Consider the following 21,872-nt stretch of genomic DNA (forward strand, 5'->3'; position numbering starts at 1 on the left):
TGCTTTTTTAATGTTTGTCTAATGCTAGAAAAGTATCAAAACTGCCCACTTTTTATGCTTTTTCATGAAGAATAGATTGTTTGATAAATTTCAAATAGTTTTTCAGTGTCGAATTGTACAGTTCATGTTTGAACCAACTCAAATTGTAAACCAGAGATCACCAATTAAAAACTAGCATTTTCAAAATAGGACTTGAGCACACACACAAAAAAGAGAAAGTCCTTGCCATGAACCCAAGAGGGTTCGTAAAGTGAGCCTTACAAAGTCAGAACTTTAGTGTTACTGTAACCTCCCACAGCTGTCAAATTCTTTATTTACATTTTTGATGCTCTAGTGGCCTTTATTTGACAGCTGCCAGACAGGAAATGGGTGAAGAGAGAAGGGGAATGACATGTGGGGAAGGTGTCCAGGTCGGGACTCGAACCCATGTCAACTGCCTCGAGGACTGAAGCTTTTTCCTGTCAAATTTACTGTAAAAACCAAGCCTATTCATTACAATGTTATACCACTGCTATCCAAGATAATCCAAGATAATCCAAGCAGATAAATTAGAATTAGCCCATATTTAAACTTGTTCTTTATGTTTTATAAATACAAATAATCAAACGTTTTACTTAAGTTATAGTTTCACCAATTAATGTTAGCAAGTGGTACTGGTGTCCAGATGTAGCTGAATACAAAAAATTGTGTCTTGCAATTTTGAAGCTGGAAAATGTGTTGTGCCCCTTTTAGAAAACATAATTTGTCACTTCATTTGCTATCAGCTAATGGTTAAAATATGTAGTATTACTGATTTGCTTATACATAATTTTGATGTTTTCGGTCTGTTTAATCTCCCTCACTGACTACCCAAAATTTGACAGTTAACAGTTCTTAAAGACTTTGGTGCTTTTTCAACTCAGTGTTAAGCTAATTCCTGTTAGCAAGCATGTTCTTTTTATCCAAGCAGAGATTAAACTGACAAATGATTCGTAGTTCTCGAATTATCAACTGAGTAAAGGGCGGTTTAGTTTACTTAACCCTTGCATTTGAAGAAATGAGTCTGATGCCATTTTCATTGTCATGTATTCCACCTGAACAAGTTGTGAAATAATTTTAGCAGAACATTTACCAGATGAACTGTTGTACAGGGACTGCATTCGAAATGTTCTAGTTATAGCGCCTAGCTCCTGCTTACCAGCTCCTGTTTTTTGACTTTTCATGAGCTCAACAGTTAAGAACTCTATCGCGGGTATGAAAGGCAAGGCAAGTTTATTTGTATAGCATTTTTCAGTAACAAGACAATACAAAGTGCTGATGAAAGGAGCTTTGTGCGGCTGTACTGATTTTGGTCATCCAAAAAATTCGCGACAGAGACGCACATGGTTAATGTAAGTCAAATCCGGGCCTACAGCCTTCCGAAAAAGAACTACAAAGTACACACACTCTTCTCTCTGAACAAGTTTATTATTTTCCGTGTTTATGCATCATGTCATGCAAAGGATTGTGTTTTTTTTTTACAGATCCTTAGCACTGGTACCCTATGGTAAAGGAGCCATGATGGAAAGTGGAAAGGCTCCTTTTCCCACCTGATTGCATAATTCAGACAGCACTTATGGTGAAATATGACGCACTTCCATTTTGGCTGAAGGACCCTTAACAATTAGACCATTTCAGAGTCAGCCAGTTTTTTTTGTATTTATTTTTTTGTCAAAGGAGAATGACTGGCCATATCATGAACTAATGACTATTTTCAGAAAGATCAAGGAGCAGGAAATGGTGGTTTACTCAAGATCAGACATGCCATTTGAAATTCAAAATTTCTAGGTGCCAAAAACTCTCAAATGATACAGTCTACAACCATTAATCCATGGGGACTTTTTCAAAAACAGCAAGAGTCTCTCAGTTAAATGTGTTAATTTGTTTCAGATTTTTATCCTCTTTGTAAATGACATTTTTTTTTTGTCATGTTCATATTGTTACAAGTGGAAGAAGAATAAGGCAGCTACCAAGTTGAACATAACTGGGTTGCTTGTGTGCAAGAAAATGATGAAAATGATGGCTAATAGGACTGGTGTTGGCAAGCAAGAGGAAACAATGGAAAGGAAAGCTCACCTGGCTTTCTTCTAAATGAGCTCTCAAAAGCCTCTTTACAGCTTTGGGAAAAAGAAAGTGCCTTGAGATGACATGTATCATTATTTGGCCCTATATAAATAAAATTTAATTGAATTGAACATCCGGTTGCCCTCACCAGCTGCATCCCATAGGCAAACCCTTTAAGAATGTTGGAGTTCAGTTTTATCAAAGAGTTTGTATCCCTCAAAGTAATTCTTTATAGTTTAGCTAAAGAGGTTTTCCCTCTAAGGTATCCTCTCAAATCTCTGGGTCTATCCAAATACGTTTATTGAGTAAGGACTCTTCAGCGGTTGCCGCGATAAGAGCAATCAGTAAGGAAGGGGGTAGGAAAAGGAGCCTTTACTCTTCCACTCAAAGCTAGTAAAGCCTAGTTACCTCGCTACATCCCTTACAGGCACTAAGGAGCTACAAGGAATCCCACAATCCTTTGTGTGACATGACATATAAGCACAGCCCACCTCACGGGAATCAATAAAAATGTCCAGACAGTAGAGAACGCTACTGCACGTTGTAGTTCATTTTTAGAAGGCTGTAGGGCCAGGTTTGACTCGCATCATCCATGAGCGTTTCCGTTGCATGACAACATCGTTAACGGCTGACCGAACCACACACAGGTGAAGCTAATTGACCTAATCAAGGTAATGCACAGCAAACGCATCGCCTACTGCTTCAGGCCATTTAAGCCCCAGAGCACAGTTATACCACACAGTGTTTCTCAGCCAAAATCAGCCCAAAATTTTGAGGAATTTATTTTACTGTTAACAAAAAGGATCTTAAGATGCAGTTCATTGGTTTTGTCTTGTTTGATGTTAGGAGTTTTCTGGGAGTTTTGCACCACAATAGTTTATGGGTGACTGTCAGCTATTAATAGACACTGCCTTAAGCTCGACAGACCACATGTAGGCCAAGTTCAGACAGGTGTTTAAACAACTTTCTGGTTTAAAGAGCTAGCTTTTTTTCTAATTGCTTTGTAATAGGATGCTATAATGTTTCCAAAATAATATCCCATTTCTTTGCTCAAACACTTATGGTCTTACAGCTATTTAAAAATACCTGATGAAATTTAAACATATTGGCGAATGTTTAGATGTTTGTTTCATGTTGTGTTTTTTTCTAACAGCTAGGAATCGCTCATGTCTGGTATTACGTGAATCTGGAGCAATGCCCCTTTCAACTTTTGTAGAGCTCGTCTTTGTAACATCATATCAGGTAACGCCATTTCCTTGCACAATTGTATATGCATATAGAGTACTAAAATAATAGTCAGTACTTTTATTCGACCAGATTCCATTTTAAGGCGAAAAAGACATTTGGCACAGTTTTGACACATTTGACTGAACAGTGCCAAAATCAAAGCTCTGCCTAAAAGTGAAAGAACGGAAGGGAGAAAGGTGAAGCAAAACGTTAAAAAGGAAAGAAAGGTGACAAAAATAGAGCAGAGGAAAAAGAGAATTCAAGATAACATCCTCGGAGTCTGCTTCTACATTTGCAGAGAGTGATATAAAAACAACAGCAAAACCAACAAAAAAAAGTATTACAGGCACAAACAACCAACGCACCAGAGGATCAAGGTGCCAGCCACTGGCAGGGAGCCTGACCGAAGGGTTGGTCCCAGGAGAGGGAACACACTGTGAATATCTTGACTGAAAGATTTTTAATGTAAGCTATCCTGATGACAGACATTCAATTAAAAAAGGAAACTCCTGAAAAATTAGACCTCAGCTGACATCTGTCATAATAAGAACAAAGTCTGTAATCTATAATGCTCTTTCAACTTTTTTTTGCAATGTTTAGAACCATTAAGTATGCAACATTTAGGCAGATTGACATTAAGATCTTCAACTTCATTTAGCAGATGATTGTCCTCCTCCTTTAAATACTCCTGATCTTCTTCTGACAACATCACCCAAGGCACCCAACATATCAGACACCCGGTTACAGTCATAAATCATCACTTGTGTGTTCTTCTTGTTACAGAGGAGTTTAACCCCCTTTACAGCTGTATTGCATATTTGTGGACCTGTGGCTTGCATTTTCTCTGGCAGCTTAGGAGAAGACCATTTAGAACAAATATTGTTGTCATACCTTTGATTGTTGTGAGGAGAAGGATTATTTTCCTGGGTGCAAGGTTGGAGTGGGGCAAATCTGTTTTGGAATGGAATTTCAACATTTCCAGCTAGTTAACTCCTGACAACATCACGTTGTTTTTATCTCGCCTGGACAGCGGGGGCATTTCTCTGTAATATCAGCCAGTTGTCTTTGTCTAGTTGTGGGGTTCTTCCTTGATCTTTTGCCTCGAGCCTAGAGTGTTCCAGGGTGGGCTGCAGGTGGGTTTATTCTAATTTCCATAGATAATCTGTTTTTTGGAGTCGCTGAGCTGATTGTCACAGTTTGGAATCATGGGGAGAGTTGTGTCATTCCCATATCCGTTTACCTCCACATTTATTTCAAGTCGGCAGATTTTCATTTCCATAAGAGTGAAATTTTGTATAAGCTTGTTAAAGTCCTCTGAGGTGAAGGGAGGCATTGTGTGCCGATTAGCTGACATCTGCTGGTCTTTTTCTCGGAGTCCAAACAGGAGAAAAATAATCTAAACAAAATCTTTCTGTAAATCCTTGAGCCATTGATTCAAAAAAGTCTTGTCCAACTTTCTCTAGATCTGGCAAGGAGATAAAAAGTTAAACGCAGAAAAAGGAAAACCGACCAAGCAAACAGGGAGCAGAGGAGCTGAGGAACAAATCCTCTGAGCAGGGGGAGTGCAAAAGCAGATTTAAATCGACAAAATGACCCCGAGGTCACTTCAGATTTGCATCCTGTGCAAAATGGCCCATTTTTGCACAAGAGATAGTTGGGTAAGCCACAACCTCAACTGCAAAGGTACAAAACAGCCTAGTAGCAAAATATTGCACCCTTGCCAAAGTTTTACTTTTTCTTTGTTGCAGTGAGGCAAGGCAAGTTTGTTTGCATGGCACGTTTCCACAACAGCATACCTGATTACTGATTAGATGAAAAAACATATAAAAACACACAATAAAGTACACTGCAGTAGCAAATGTTGGACTACATTTGGAAATGATTTAATGATACAATTGAAAACAACATTAAACAAATGGGTTTTAACATATTTGCAGTTTTCTGGAAGTTAAACTATAGGGTTCGTCATGATATAGACCCAACTTTTACAGCAGTAACAGCTCAACTCCTCTGAGATAGGCTGCCCAAAAGGTTTGGGAAGGTGTTAATGTGCAAATTTTGCCAGTTTGTTCAGACCATGCTTATGAGGGCAAACCCTGATGCTGGACAATACAGAGGGATTCATCCCAAAAGTGCTTGGGGCAGTACTCGGTGCAGGTCAGTCAAGTTTCCCCTCACCAAAGTTGCTCATTCATGTCTCGACGTCACCCTTGTTTACATAGCCAGGCTGGCCCTGCATGCATGTACATGCATGTGAACAGCTGCCACTCAGGGCTTAGTCCCTCCCTGCGCTAAAATGCCACCATGAGAGCAGCGGCGCATTGGAGCAACACCCCCAGCAGATCAAAATGTTCTCTTGCTAACATCTTATATACATCTTGTTTAGGTCTACAGACAGTGCTCAAGTACCACCTAGTGGTGAAATACTGCTTATTGTGAAGTGAATGTCAGTGCTGTGCAAGTATTTATTTTTATATCATTTTCATGTTTATACCGGATTTTTCAGACTATAAGGCGCACTTAAAATCCTTACATTTTCTCAAATATTTAAGGTGCATCTTATAATCCGGTGCACCTTATACATAATCACCGCTGTGTTTACTGAATGATTTCATGTGGGACAATGTGCTCAAAAATCTGTTAAAATGTGTAAATATGACTTTGGTAAGGAACGAAGCCGCTCTGCTCAATGGAAATTCGGAGCATTACGGTACACTGTGTCACTACCTGATCACACCCCTGAGCTGTCTATGAAACTGCCTGACTGTGATGTCGAGACTAGAAATGCATTCATGTAAAGACCCCCACATTCTCAGGTGTGGTTAACGCCGCGGAGGTCCACGGGTACAGGTATGACCACAGCTCAATTTTCGAACTGTTTTATATGTGACACCGAGCTTGATACACTGAGCTGCTCCAAGTTGGAGGTCGTAAGGTACACACGGCATCGCAGTCCCTCTCTGTTCTCACTGACAGGTCAGAGCCTGCTAGAAAAAAGAAACAGCTCTAGGTGCTCAGCTAGCTAATCACACATTTTACCATCCGTTTCACTGCACTGAAGGGTAAGACATCCGCAGAGAGTCAGCATGGCGTCCACACAGCTTACTAGTATGCGCACAGTATGCCTGGATATGTGGGAGCATACACACCAGCAACAATAAACCAAGTAAGGTAATTCATTATAAAAGTTACGTTTATTTTGGCCTTTTGTTAGAAACAGGGCAGTGTAGTCCAACTACTCCGTCCTCCCGACAGAGACGGATGGAGAGCTGTGTACGTGAAGGGGCGAAGTGATATTACACACTTGGAAAATAATATTTAGTGCGCCTTATATGTGGATAAAGACACACAGACACATAAATTCACGGTGCGTCTTATAATGCGGTGTGCCTTATGGTCCGAAAAAAAAATTAGCTTTTTTTTTTTTTTTTTTTTTTACTTTGAATGACACAATTTTTAATTTGTCTACATGAAAACAAAGGCGTCATTTTGCTCAGTTTCCCTAAAATGTAAAGCACAAACTACAAACAAACCTAAACCTTCTGTCACATGATCTTATTCATGGGACAAACTAATAAACGGGAAGATTTTCTGTGACAGGTGTTGCTTCACTGCTTCCTTTTGTGCGTTAGAGTGCACAAACACATGACAATTTTGCTCTCCTCTTTTTTTAATATCCCTAATGACAAAAAGGCACCTGCAATTCTGCCGTCACAACAGTTATCTTCCTTCGAGTCTTTGTGAAAAGGAAATTACAAACAGTAAACTGATCCAGAGATGTCCAGAGAGCTGTGTGGCACGTCGGCACAGTGATTCATGACGTTATATTCAGCTGCAAGTAGATGAGCCTGTGGTAATGAATGAGCCTTAAACAGGGCTTTGCCCCAATCATTAATCTTACAAGTCTGGGCCACGAATAAATACTGAGTCACTCTATTAACACAAAAGAAGACATCCATTCGGTTAAGCTTTCTTAGATATACGTACAAAGTATGCATACTGATTCCAAATCAAATATTTAATTGCAGGATATGTTCTAATACCAGCTGAGAGAGCTGAAAACAACCCCAAAAGATAAATAACAAGCCTCTCTTTTAAACCAGAAAAAAATAAAAAATATTTTCTGTTGCACCAAAATCACTGAATGAAACAAAAATTTGGAATTGAGCCTGTGCCGCCGATGAAGGTTTGAGCAGGCACTGAGCTGTCGCAGCTGCCAGAGCGTCAGTGCACCTGCTTCATGTCACCAGGTGATTGATGCAACCGTCATTACACACCTAAAGCTTTATTTGATGAAACCGCTATCTTTGAAAGTATGTCGTTTTCATGTCACACTGTGCAAGCTTTTTCAAGTCTTCCTCTACCCCGAGCGGGATAAGAAAACACTGACAAGGATGTGACAATGTTCCTCACGCTACGAGACGAAGGGATTGGTTGGGTGTTTCCCCCCACATTCAGTTTTACAGAACAAGCCTCAAAAATAGTTGGAAACCTCCTGAGGGTCTTTTTGATGTGTTCAAGAGGAGGTTTCAGTTTTGAGGAACTTTTGAACATCTTGTACAAATCCCTTTCTGTACTTCTGTTATCAGTTATTCAAGGGTTTTTTTTCTCTCTCTTTTCTGACAGACATTTGTCTGGAAAGTTTCTTGAGGAATTCTTTCATAAGTCAAATGTTTTAATCTGATTAAAAAATAAAAAGGACAGCTATTTAAAAAAGATTTACAGTCTTTTGTCTGCTATAGCAGGAATGTGTGAATTAAGCCTAAACTAATTTTTTTCATGTCTTATAGGGTGACTTGCAAAAGTAGTTTCACGTTTTGTCATGTTCTTGTAATGGTTACTGCCGGTGAACCCGATATTCAGCCGGACACAGAGTTACGTTTTTAAAAGGTTTATTGTGAGGATGATAAGAAATGGCTGAAGATGCAGGGGTGAGCAGGGAACCAGAAGATGCAGGTAGTGACAGAAAAAGGGCGATGTGGACTAGGGAACCACCAGAACAGGCAGAGCAAGCAGCTGGAACTCACGGGAAAACGGCCAGAACTGCAGCAACTTTTATCTGAAGAGTCCAGCTGGCTGAGCACATGGGATCTGGCAGGGCAAATCACACTGGACGAGAAGAGAAGAAACGATCTGGCAGGGATGAGATGGCTGAAGCAGGTATAAGTAGACAGGTGCACAGGTGAGCAGAGTTGACAGTAATTACTGGCAGCAGGTGGAGCTGATGTGGGCTGATTGACTGGAGACTGAGCTGATTGGATAGTGGCTGGTGGCTGAGAGATGGCAGGCTGATTCTGGAAAAAAGTCCAGAAAATTTCAAAACAAATCAAACAACAACCTAAATCGTGGCAGTTATGAGTAAAAACTTTAATGTATTTTATGCAATGGACCAAAATGTGTGGTGGGTGCAGGGTTGCCGTCAGGAATTTTGGGCCCCATGACAAAAAAAAAAAAAAAAAAAAAAAAAATACAAATCATCCCTAAAGCCTATATGTTTGCTTTGGTCCCTAATTGTCCATACTATTCGGAACTACTTTTGGCTATGATCACACCTTCAGGATTAGGTCCCCCCCTCCCCCCCCCCCCCCCCCCAATCATCTTTGCAAAAATATTTAACACCTATTAAACACCTATTAAAACCAACATTGCTAAGGTAACTCAATTGGAGTTAGGTGTGGACTTTGACTGTGTCATTCTAGTACATAATTGCACAGCCAAAGGAAAGCATAATTCTACTACTAATATGTGTTACTGTAGGGAATGGTGAGTTTGGGAGTAAATTTATCAATCAATCAATCAAGTTTATTTGTATAGCCCTTTACAATAGCCGAACGGTACCCAAAGTGCTTTACAATAGAGGCATAAAACAATACATAAGACATACAAAACATACAGATACAATTAAAGGTGTTGTGGGGGTACAGTGCTACTGGACGTTAAAAGCCTTCCAAAAATGTATAGAAAGGAGCAAATAGACGGAGGAAAACTAAGAGACCGTATTACCCAGGTCAGAATTAAATGCTAATTTAAAAAAGTGGGTCTTAAGCTTCGTTTTAAAAAGGCTGTGGTCAGTAGTGCTGCGGATGTCAGGGCGTAGTTTGTTCCACAGTCTGGGAGCAGCGACGACAAAAGAGCGATCGCCCCACTGTTTAAGTCTTGACCTAGGGACCTCTAACAGAAGCTGACCCGAGGAGCGCAAGGCTCTACCACAATTGTGAAAAGTTAAAATCTCAGACAAGTAAGAGGGAGCCAAGCCATAAATGTAATTTAGTGCTTTGAATGTTGTTACAGATGATTATTTTAGTCCCCTCCTGACGAAACCCCTTTCTTCCATATGTTTGCTTTGTTCTCTCCAGTTCATGACCCACGTGTCATGTGGCGAAGGTTTTTTCCTGACCCACATGCTGAATCATTTGCGAGACAGAGTAAAATGCAAAGTGATTCATTCACAATAAGTACACAGACACTGGAAAACAAAGGAATTTTCAGTCTTTGGTTTTGCACTGTCTGGAGGAGGAGCAGTTAGATTGGGCGAGGACAAAATGATGAAGAATAAATATACAGGAAGAGCTGAAATGAGGGTGGCATGCCGGCTCAGGGTCGAAGGACGAAGGGTAAAGGCTTGAGGATGATTTGTGCTCCAGAGGTGGTTTTGAGGCAAAGCAGGTTAGTCTTGAGTTCCAAGAAGCTGGTGATCAGAGAGCTCACCCTCAAAAAGAAAAAGGTTTTTGACGAATGTTGACGATGGAGCTGCAGTGGACGATTGTGGTTCAAATGGAGGTACCTAAAGAGATCCATCTTAGGAAGGTTTGTCATAGGAATCCAGAGCTGGCTTGATAACTTTCACCCAGAAGCACAGAAAGCACGAGGACAAGTTGAGCATAAGGCAAACATAAATTATTTCCTCAGAAACTATAAGGAAATTCTAGGAGCATTAAGAAAACAGGGGGGCTTACTGACTGGTGTGTAATCTCAGCAGGCCAGCCAGCCCCTCCAGAATGAGTCCTCTGTTTAGAGGAAGGCTCATATACACAAAACCAATCAATCCTGGTGTTTGTAGCGTTTGAATATCTTTTCTATTTGGATTACTCTGGATTGCCAGTAGTTGCTGTAGTTGATGGTGTTAGATAGATAGTTGATGTCTTTGTGTTTTTACTTTTAATGTATTTGGTTTTGGTCTTTAGTAGTTATATTGTGTTAAGTTCACTCTGTTTGAATAAGTGCGTTTATCAGTCCCCCCCACCTCCTTCCCAGGCTGCTCTGCTGTCTCCTGATCAGTCAGGGTCTCATTGCAGTCATCAACCCTCCCAGTAGTTAAAAGCCTGCCAATTTACGTACCTCCTTACCACATTCTTTTGTTCTCTGTCTCCTGTTCTTCTCGTAACTGCTTCTGTGTTTTGTTTTTGTCTTTATTTAAATACATGACCACATCTCACCATGTCCTTTTGGCTTTCCTATCTGTGTTTGGGTTCATTTCCATAACTCATGACACTACATGGCTTATTACATTTGGCTTTCAACAATGGTTTTCTTCTTGCTATTCTTCAGTCCTTTAATATGGGTGAAATTTATGTAATGCATCACTAATAGTAGTCCTGTCAAATCAAGCTATGGTGCCCGAGAAGTGAGCATAGGGTCTATTAGAGGATTTCGGGCCCTCGGGCCACCCACTTGTAGTCTCTTTCTAATGGTTTGGTTGTAGACATTCATGCTTGTGGCCCGCTGGAGGCCACTTTCTAGGGCTCTGGCAGTACTTACCCTGTTCCTCCTTGCACAAAGAAGCAGATACCGATTCTGCTAATGGGTTAAAGACTGCCGTTGGCCCTGATTAACAAGCCCCTCGACTACTGAACTGACCACATCAATATTCCAGAAATTTAACTGACTTAATATTATACTCTGGTTAAAACATGTTCCTTTTAGTTTTTTTTTTTTGTTTTTTTTTGAGCAGTGTACTTTAAAAACAGAAATTGTGTGTTGTCCCATTGACATAAAGCTTTATGCTGGACTGAAGTGTGTATTTTTCTATAAGTTCTGTAGTTTGGGTGAATTGCTGTATTTAGTTATGTTTGGTTATTGGGGTCTTTTCTGTACATCGCTCTTGTCTAGTGTCGTCCCCTTGCTTTCCTTTTGTGTTCAGTCACATAATTCATTTATTTAGCCATTTTCGCTGAGCTCCATCAGTCATATTCCCCACATACCTGCTGCTGATTGAGTTAATCAGACTCGCCTCTCCCTTGCTCCAGTATCCCATCATCCCAGTATTTAGACCTCTACTTTTCTCTCACTCATTGCTAGATCTTCCATTTGTAGCCCCCTGCTCCTGGTTCTCCTCTGTGTTTGGCTTTCATTAACTATCCCCCCTCTCCTCATGATTCTGCCGCCACGTGGGTCCTCTAGCACTGCAAGCATAACGGAAAGGGAATGCCTGAAGTATTAACAGCAGGAGAGGCAATTATTGCAACTCCAGCAATTTCGATGAAAGCAATTTTTGATGTGTGACTTTTTCCAATACTGAGTAGATATACTCAAATTAAATGCTGTTTTTTTTGTCAAATGTTCAAAGGGAGATCATTCTGCTACAATAACATCAGAAATTTTAGGGCTTTTTGCACAATTTTACCGAGGATGGGTGGGGGAGAGCAATGAGCATAGGGGAAGCTTTACATTACAACTTGTGATCACACAGTGTGAATACAAAAAAACGTACTTAGATGGCTGAACAAATAAGAATGTAAAATCTATTTGTTTTTATTCTGAAAGCTGTGCAGTATTGCTTGTCAACATCATGGTATTATTCTGATCTAAACGGACGCCCTCAGAAGTAAAATGTCATTCAGTTTTTTGTTTCCTCCAATAAAGGGTTCTGTTTAGTAATTGCCATTTCCCTCCGCTGGATAATTGCTTGGGTTTGACTCATTTCTAGTCAGACTGCCGTCACCTTTCTCCCTTTATGTTTTTTCACCTGAGACAGCGTATCTGCCATTAGTTACACCCATCCTCATCTCCTCCAGGGATTGACAGTGAAGTAAAACAAACTCAGAAACTGTAACGTTTATGTTCGTCTTTCCAGAGGATGTTTTATTCAAAGGTGCTGCCTGGGGAATTAATCATACCACAATTTGAGCATCGCAGCTGTTTAATAAGCAGCTTAATTACTCTTCCTCTGAAGTTCAACATATGAGAGTTGATTTTTATTAAATCACAGTGCTTTAATTTTAGACCAATTAGAAGCTATGTATTATGTGTGTACTTGGGTGTCTGCCTGCTGTGATTTCCTTCTTGACATAAAATTGAGAGTTACCCACTGCAGCAAGGCAGTATCCTCTTCAGCGCTTAGATTTTGATAAAACAGTTACAGAAGAGCTATGAAATGTACGCTGTGCAAGAAATTTATTTATCTGCTATCTAGTATTTCTGCATTCATTCAATTAATCCTTGTACCCCAATAAATGTTTATCGTCATATGACTTAAAAGGCTTAACATTCAAAACAGGAACCACTTGGGAAAAAAAAAAAACACTTCTCAAGGACGATGGCACACTTACAACAAGCCTAATTGAGAATTTGATCTAGTCGCTCTAGGGAGTGGACAAAGTGCTGCTGTGAATGTTAAAGATTGAACTATCAAGATTTGATCAGAGGTAATCAAAACGCTGGCCTACTTTTAAGTCGCTTCCATTTTTTTCACCAAACTGTGTAGGAATGCATTAAACTTATTTGTATTCTATTCAAATATCAGCTTCGTCAGAGCACAGAAAACATAAAAAAAAAAAAACTGCCATGTAAAACAAAGCAGGAGAGATACCAGCATAATAAAACAAAAACAATCTGATTAAATCAATTTGTTGATAATCCAAAAAAATAATCTTTATGATTCTGAGACCTAGTCATCGATTGAGATATTGCTGCTATTAGGAAATATGTCATGATAAGGTTGAAGGAGGACCCAAGCCCAGATTACAATGAAAAAAAAATTCAAAAGCCATAGCACAAAGGTTGCTAAACAGAGTGGCTAGACAAAATCTGCAGAGGAAAGCCAGGAGCCAGGGAGTATACAAGTTTATTTGTATAGCACATTTCAGTAGCAAGGCAGTTCAAAGTGCCTTGCTGTGCAGAAGAAGGATGGGGAAATGAAGCAGAAGACAGGTGAAAATAATCAAGGGGAAATGAAGAGCAGCTGAGACAAATGAGGGAGAATAATTAGCAGGGGCATACAGAAAAATATCCAATCAAAATAAACAGGTAGGAATCAACAGTGAATGAATACAAGATAAGGAGCAAAAAGAAATAAAAAAAATCAAACACTGAACACAGGAGGATCATGAAAAAAAACTGTTAGCTGTTATGTCCAATGAGCTTTTTGTCTCCTTTTGTTTTTCTAGAAACCTATTGCCAAACAGAACTGAAAAGAACATTAAAATGCTTGTTTTTTCACAAATAGTGTAAATGCTTCACCAACATCAAACTTAGTGTTAAAGAATTTCTCCTCAATGTAGAACAATCCTGTAATACTTCAGTCACCTTAAGATTACAAACTGCTTGTGATCAAATTAAGTCCAGATTCCTTTAAAACTAGATTTAAGGAATCTGGCCCCTATAAAAGGTTACCAGGTTACCAGATGCCAAAGTCAGCATTGTTAGCTACCACTGGTGTGGTTTGAAATGGGAGGCTGTTTCTTTAAAACGTTTTCAACTTTGTGCTGGTTCCATCGACACAACCGTGCAACTCAAAATCAGCTTTCTTTCTTATTTCAAAACAAGGCTCAATCCCATTTCCTGAGGTCTACTAGTACTCCTCCTCCCATTACCCCTCCACACTTTATTCCATTAGTAAAGTTGTTTACTGAGAAACGAGACGTTCTTTCAAAAAGCAAATCAATTCACACTTATTACTTGCATTTAAATGTACACATATGGCTTAAAATGCTCATATGTGTCATGTAAAATCATCACTCCTGTTGAATATGTCAGAGTATATTTATTTTTAAGCTTGTTAAAGAAAAACAAACTAACTTTATTTATTCATAAAGCACTTCATATGAACCACGGCACAGCTGAAACAAAAGTGCTGCAAATGTAAAAACAAGAAACATTTAAAACATAAAACAAGGAAAGAACAATAAGACCAAACAGTTCTAAAAACTAAAATGACTGATAAACATAAACCGTTTATTATATCTGTTTTAATATATTCAAAATCAATATAGATTAATTCCCAGCATATTGGCAAAAAAAATTAATAAAATAAAAATAATAATACTAGATTTGGTATAGAAAAAAACACACATTTATCAATATGGTTATTTCCAACATTATTGGAGTAAAGGTGCTATGTGATGTAAAACTGTGTCTCATGACTATCTACCCAAAGAAACTCGCCTCTTTGATCTTGATTGATTTTGGGCCTTTACAGACAAAAAGAATCATTGCTTTACCATTAGGACAAATGGACTCACCGTCTATAAATTTGTAGGTGAAGGAAATGTCGTCTTACGTTATAATGGGAAAAATGACCTATATTAAGTTTGAACATGCATCGAGACCTTTATTAGATTTATTGAAATACAGCAACGCATAATTCAATGAAACTTATTCAGCCGTACCTTTTCCCTCCCTTTCTGCTTCATTGTCTGAATATGTTTGCTCACTCAAGGAAGCTGTTCCCGTTATTTAAAACATTTAAAATGTGAATGCAAATATATAAATCTTAAAAATCTTTATTGAAAACATAAATTTAAATTTGTGATTTGTGCTTTTATTTGCAAGTGTAGTACATACCTCTACTTTTCCAAGTGGGACTCTGATAAATCTAAATTTTTTAACCTCGTCATGTCCAGCCTCATGACAAACAGAATGGCGCTCTGGCTGCCGTAGTTATGCCAAACATATTTGTGTTACCAAGGGAGTCTTTGTACCTATAATTATATCGCTATATACCTTCACACCAAACTATTATTAGTTTAATTTATTGCTGTTAAGGTACTACGTACAAACTGATGCCAAACATGACAGAGGGAGAGGGGAAGAGGGACAACAAAGAGAAAAAGACACAACCAGCCATGACAAAAAAAAAAAAAAATCATCGCATGACCTTCATGGGAAAGGCAGGTAGAGACAACTATGAACAACTGCAAGGAGACAAAACTAACAGTAAGAAATGACAGCATCAACACCAGGAGCAATAATATGAATTCTATGCCTGTCACACTGTGTATATTTGTATTGGTTTTATATTACATATTTTTTTCCAATTTTCTTTTTTTCCTGATCTCTGGTGCTTTTGCATAAAGTTATTTTAATCCACTGTGGACTTAATAATAATCAATTAATATTAATTTATAATTAATAATAATTTGTGATGTCAAATGACTATCTGAAGAAAAAGACAGCCTGGCCCGAAGCAAAGATGAAGTAACGTTTAATCTCCAAACAGGATGTTGTAAAGAATTACTTTCAAAACTGTATGACTTGGGTTAAACGCTTTGAGCTTCCTTTTCCAAGCTACTCACCACTGTAGGCTGAATTATTGGCTGATTCCTCCCAGCACAGTTTGGAAAGTGAGTCAGGTTTGATGCCTGCCCTGGTTTCATACACCTTTTCTGCTCTACCTGTCAAAATATATATATATATATATATATATATATATATATATATATATATATATATATATATATATATATACACTCACCGGCCACTTTATTAGGTACACCTGTCCAACTGCTCGTTAACACTTAATTTCTAAGCAGCCAATCACATGGCGGCAACTCAGTGCATTTAGGCATGTAGACATGGTCAAGAGAATCTCCTGCAGTTCAAACCGAGCATCAGTATGGGGAAGAAAGGTGATTTGAGTGACTTTGAACGTGGCATGATTGTTGGTGCCAGAAGGGCTGGTCTGAGTATTTCAGAAACTGCTAATCTACTGGGATTTTCACGCACTACCATCTCTAGGGTTTACAGAGAATGGTCCGAAAAAGAAAAAACATCCAGTGAGCGGCAGTTCTGTGGGCGGAAATGCCTTGTTGATGCCAGAGGTCAGAGGAGAATGGCCAGACTGGTTCGAGCTGATAGAAGGGCAGCAGTGACTCAAATACCTACTCGTTACAACCAAGGTGGGCAGAAGAGCATCTCTGAACGCACAGTACGTCGAACTTTGAGGCAGATGGGCTACAGCAGCAGAAGACCACATCGGGTGCCACTCCTTTCAGCTAAGAACAGGAAACTGAGGCTACAATTTGCACAAGCTCATCGAAATTGGACAATAGAAGATTAGAAAAATGTTGCCTGGTCTGATGAGTCTCGATTTCTGCTGCGACAGTCGGATGGTAGGGTCAGAATTTGGCATCTACAACATGAAAGCATGGATCCATCCTGCCTTGTATCAACGGTTCAGGCTGGTGGTGGTGGTGTCATGGTGTGGGGAATATTTTCTTGGCACTCTTTGGGCCCCTTGGTACCAATTGAGCATCGTTGCAACGCCACAGCTTACCTGAGTATTGTTGCTGACCATGTCCATCCCTTTATGACCACAATGTACCCAACCCATGATGGCTACTTTCAGCAGGATAATGCGCCATGTCATAAAGCTGGAATCATCTCAGACTGGTTTCTTGAACATGACAATGAGTTCGCTGTACTCAAATGGCCTCCACAGTCACCAGATCTCAATCCAATAGAGCATCTTTGGGATGTGGTGGAATGGGAGATTCGCATCATGGATGTGCAGCCGACAAATCTGCGGCAACTGTGTGATGCCATCATGTCAATATGGACCAAACTCCCTGAGGAATGCTTCCAGCACCTTGTTAAATCTATGCCACGAAGAATTGAGGCAGTTCTGAAGGCAAAAGGGGGTCCAACCCGTTACTAGCATGGGGTACCTAATAAAGTGGCAGGTGAGTGTATATATATAGATAGATAGATAGATAGATAGATAGATAGATAGATAGATAGATAGATAGATAGATGAGCTATGTCTTGTATTGCTAGTTGTAAATTCAACTTTAAATTCCTTCTTTTTTAAGAAAAATCTTGAAGATAAATCCATATTGAAAGACAAGTTGCTTATATATATAACCAATTTTTAAAAGTTCCCTCTTTTTCTTGTCGATTTCAGGCAAATCATTGGACCTTTTGTTCTTACATTTTATGACAACATCTGTTCTCCAAGTGTTGTGTTTGTGTTTACAGGCGTTACTTTTCTGAACATCCCCACTTTTGCTTCTTCTGGTGTCCTGTTCGGCTTAATAACCCTTTAGAATTTACTATCCAGTGTTTTGCATTTTCCGCTGTCATCTTAACTCTTGCTTTCCTGGCAATCTCTGGGTTCTGCCTGCATCTTTAAGGAAAGCATATGATCCCTTCAGCTTTTTTCTTTGCTTCAGTAGCTCATACTTGTGGTCCTGATTTACAAACCACAGAATGATAGCAGGTTTCTCACGGAAATTTCTTCTTAGAATAGTTTTGCAGGCCTCAGTGTTGTCCAGAAGAATCCTGTTGGACTTGAGGAAAGCTGCGACTTGCTGCTTAAAAGAAGCCATGGACATTTCCTCTTGATCTCCAGCGTTTTCACCGGCGCTGACAGTCGTATGGGCGTATGACCTAACAGAGAGCCCAGCAACAATCACATCATTATTCGGCAGTTTTGTTCAAGCTCTTATACTCAGTTTCCTAGCTGGTTGAGTCTATTATCTTTTTCCTTAGTCTGTCGTTGCAGTTAATCACCTCAATGGGGTCCTTCTGCTGTAGGCGCATAGTTGCAACTTCCATAGCCCGGAAATCCAGCGCCCTCTTGATATCCTCTACCTCTTTGATTGTCTGAGCCTTTTTTTTGGGCCAATAAAATATGGGAGGTTTAAACAATGAGCGACACTGAGTCCAAAAACTCTGAGCTACTTTGGAGAAGGAGGCTGGGAACAAAGCTGAGATGGAGGACAAAGCTGAAACGTAATGACTGGTGACGGGACGCAATGTTTGTTTTTTTGTTTTTCTTTAATAATGAAAAACCAGGAAGTTACAACAGAGCACGAGGAAACAACACAGGTACCAGGGCAAGAGAACACCACCATCCAACACTGAACAAAGAAATCAGAGCTTAAATACTGTGTAGGTGTGATTAGTGACACTAGGTTAGTTCAATCAGAACCAATCTGTGGCATCTCTGCATTTGGGGCCAGTGGGGCCTGACGCCAACAGATGTTGCTTTGGAGTTCTATGGTCGCAATAATCAGTTGGACACGATCGTTCTTTATAGAGTAATATTGTAAAAAAGACAGATTCCCTTACCAATAAAATCCTTTTATAAACATTTGTGTCTGTATATCTAAGTCTGCCAGAAAACTGACAACCTCAGTAGGCGAAATCCTCTTGAGGCGTCTTGATGTTGGGGCCGGTCCACCAACGTTTGTTTAATTAATGAACATCTGAAATTGCAGTGCACATGCCCATGACAGCTGTGGGGCACAAATCTTACGGCTCCACGCTCAGGTCGTTTAATCAAAATACTGGAAATGCACGTTACGTTTATGTTGTGCTGATGTGCAGCCATCTAGTGTTGGTTGGCCTTGTTGACTCACTGCAGGAACGATGTGAATCTTGTCTGTTCAATAAATGAACAATATGAGTGAGCCTTTAATTGTAATGCTATGTATAAAAATTAAATTACACTTACCTTATATAAAATTGCATTTCTGGTTTGCTGTGTATGCTAAACGTCACACACTATCTCTCTGTGTTGTTCTCCAATCTCTTGTCTCCATAGCCAGGCCAGCTGTGAACGCCACCGTCAGGCACAAAATGCTGGAGACCATGCCCATCGGATCAAAACCTTCTCTTGCTAACAGCGTTATAAAGTTATGAGTTACTGACTTCTTCACTAGAAATGTTCCTCTGAAAGGTGATGCTGTTTTGCTGTGAATTTATCCTTTACAAAGAGGCTCATACGAGCCGATGGGTGAGAAGGGGAAATGGGTGCCGAGTGCTGGAGCGAGGTAGAGAAAGGCGTGGCTTGATACACATCTTGTTTTGGTCTACAGACAGTAATCGAGCCTTACCTAGTGGTAAAATATCACTTATTGCTCCTTTGATTTAAAATTGATCAAAGTCAGGCTGTATGCGTCACAAAAAAAATTAGTTGCTGCCAATAGATGTCGAGTTTTTGAGCCCCACTTAACTTATCATACCAGAGACGCCACTGGAACCAATGGCTGCCGAGTGGGGAGGAAGGGTGACTAATGACAGAACTGAAACGTGGAATAACTAGAACTGGAGCTATACACTAATTTAACAGAGCTAATTATAGAAAATGAAGAACTCAAAATACAAGAGCAGGAATAAAAAAAAAAACTCAGATAAAGTCAAACACAAAGACCATGGGATTATTGGAACAACAATGTAGCCTTAAAGATGCACTCACAAAACCTGGCCCGTCTTTTGTGTGGAGAAGGAATTTCAATTCATCCAGTTACTGTTGAAATATTTCAGCCTGAACAAGAAGTGGCGAACAGACCAACCATGACCACTGCTGTAGCCCTTGAGTCAAAGATTTATATCTATTGAGGGCTTCACTCCAGAGTCATATATAAGGTTGTATTTGTGGCCTCACACAAGCATTTTGAGAAAAAGCATTCAAGCACCCTGTAGCGGGGATTATATAGCAATTTCTTAATGATTTGAAATGTAAGGATGTATTAAACAGTAGATTAAACTTAAATGCTGTAACTTATCTGTTACAGGCAGGCTCTCCAATAATTTACTTAGAAAAGCATCCTTGAAACACAAGAGCTCTCAGCGAAAGGGGGCTTGTTTCCAGGTAAACAAACTCTTTGCAGTGAAGACTGTTATTGTGCACTGATTAAAGGCAGACGGCACTGAATCTTTCATTGCAACTTCAAAAATGAACTTCTGTTGTGAGCAGCTTTGATGCAAACTCGCCGTTTCAACCTATGGTGACTCTTTTGACAGGCAGCACTCACGCACAGTGACGAAAAAGCCCCCGATTCAAGCGGGAGGAATGCAGCCCCTTCCCTACAATCTTTCAGAGCAGTAATGATTAGCTCTCTGGCGGCTGCTTCCTTAAGGCGAGTGATTACGACATGCTCTGCAAACTGTGACACCTTTTACCTGGAGCCCAAACAAAAAGAGCACCCTAAAATATATTCTGAGCGCTACTAGGAAGAGTTTGAGCTGGATTGTTGCTTTTACCGCTTCTCCCCAGCCAGAGCTTGTGTTTATTATTCAGAATGAGGACTTGTGGGGAAATTGGTTTTACTAATGAAAATTACCTCCTGGGAAAACAAATGAACTGTAATGCCGCCAACAAAGAGTTGCATACCTGCTATTTCCATCTGGGGGTCTGGGTTGGATGAGAGCTGTTGAGTATGAATCATTTGTCCCGGTATTTCGCCTTCCTTTGCCCCTTGCCCAGGCTGCGAGTGCTGCTAAGCCTCTATAAGAGGAATAACCTGAAATGGAGGAACACTTCAATGTCGCCCTTTCCTCCTCTCTTCTACGAGTGATTATACAATTGATTTTTTTTTTTTCCCACCAGTGGCTCCTGCTACAGGAACAGTAATAACAATTTATCTTGGCTCCTTGTTCCATTACAGTCGAGCTGCAGTGAAACCAGAAGAAAAGTGCTGTGTTTTATGATTTATGGAGGCTATTTGACCTGTGTTTATTAGAGAGATCCACAGAACGTGATGCAGACTTAGAAAATAGACCATGAGCTTTGCCCTGTAATGGCGGCGCGAACAAGATGGAATGGGTGTCCCTGGTGATTGGAAAACAAACATGACCAACATTACTGGCGATGTAGATAGATAGATCAACTCCGCTGCTTTGCTAAAGTTTGAAAACTTTTGTTTTTAAAAATAATAAATATATGACAGCGACATTTTTGTACACAAACAGTCTGTCCCAATGAGTTACATACAGTGCTTTGGCAGGACCATAGAATCAAATATTTTTGCTGAACCACTATTGTAGTCATTTTTGGGGGCCAAAAAGGTGTTTGATTTAAATAACACAATTCTAACTCGCTCGTGCGAGTCTAACTCACTCGTGCAGGAAACACTTGGCCTTCTTTTGCTACTAAAAAAAATTTTTTTTAAACAAAATAAATCAGATTTAGCATAGAATTAGTTTCTGAACCCTGACGAGTGATCTGAGTCCAGCTACCCATCCTACCACACTGTAATACAGATCCTGTTTCTATACTGTATGCATGCAAGTATTTCATCAGAATTAGTCTGATTCTGATTCTGATTGAACTCAATACGCTAAAATATCTGTCCGCATACATTTGCACATTTGCACACTCTAAACTTAAATACTTGCATGCATACAGTATAGAGTTCAAAATCATACTCCTCACACACAAAGCCCTCCATAACCAGGCCATATCCTACCTCACTGATCTGCTCCATCGTCACAATCCATCCCGCAGCCTCCGGTGATCTGATGCTAACCTCCTTACTCCACCAGTTAGGACCAAGTCTCAAACTTGGGGCGACAGAGCCTTTTCTGTAGCTGCCCCCTCCCTTTGGAAGTCCCTCCCCAAA

The sequence above is a fragment of the Fundulus heteroclitus genome, chromosome 6 (assembly GCF_011125445.2).
Source record: "Fundulus heteroclitus isolate FHET01 chromosome 6, MU-UCD_Fhet_4.1, whole genome shotgun sequence".
NCBI classification, from domain to species: Eukaryota; Metazoa; Chordata; class Actinopteri; order Cyprinodontiformes; family Fundulidae; genus Fundulus; species Fundulus heteroclitus.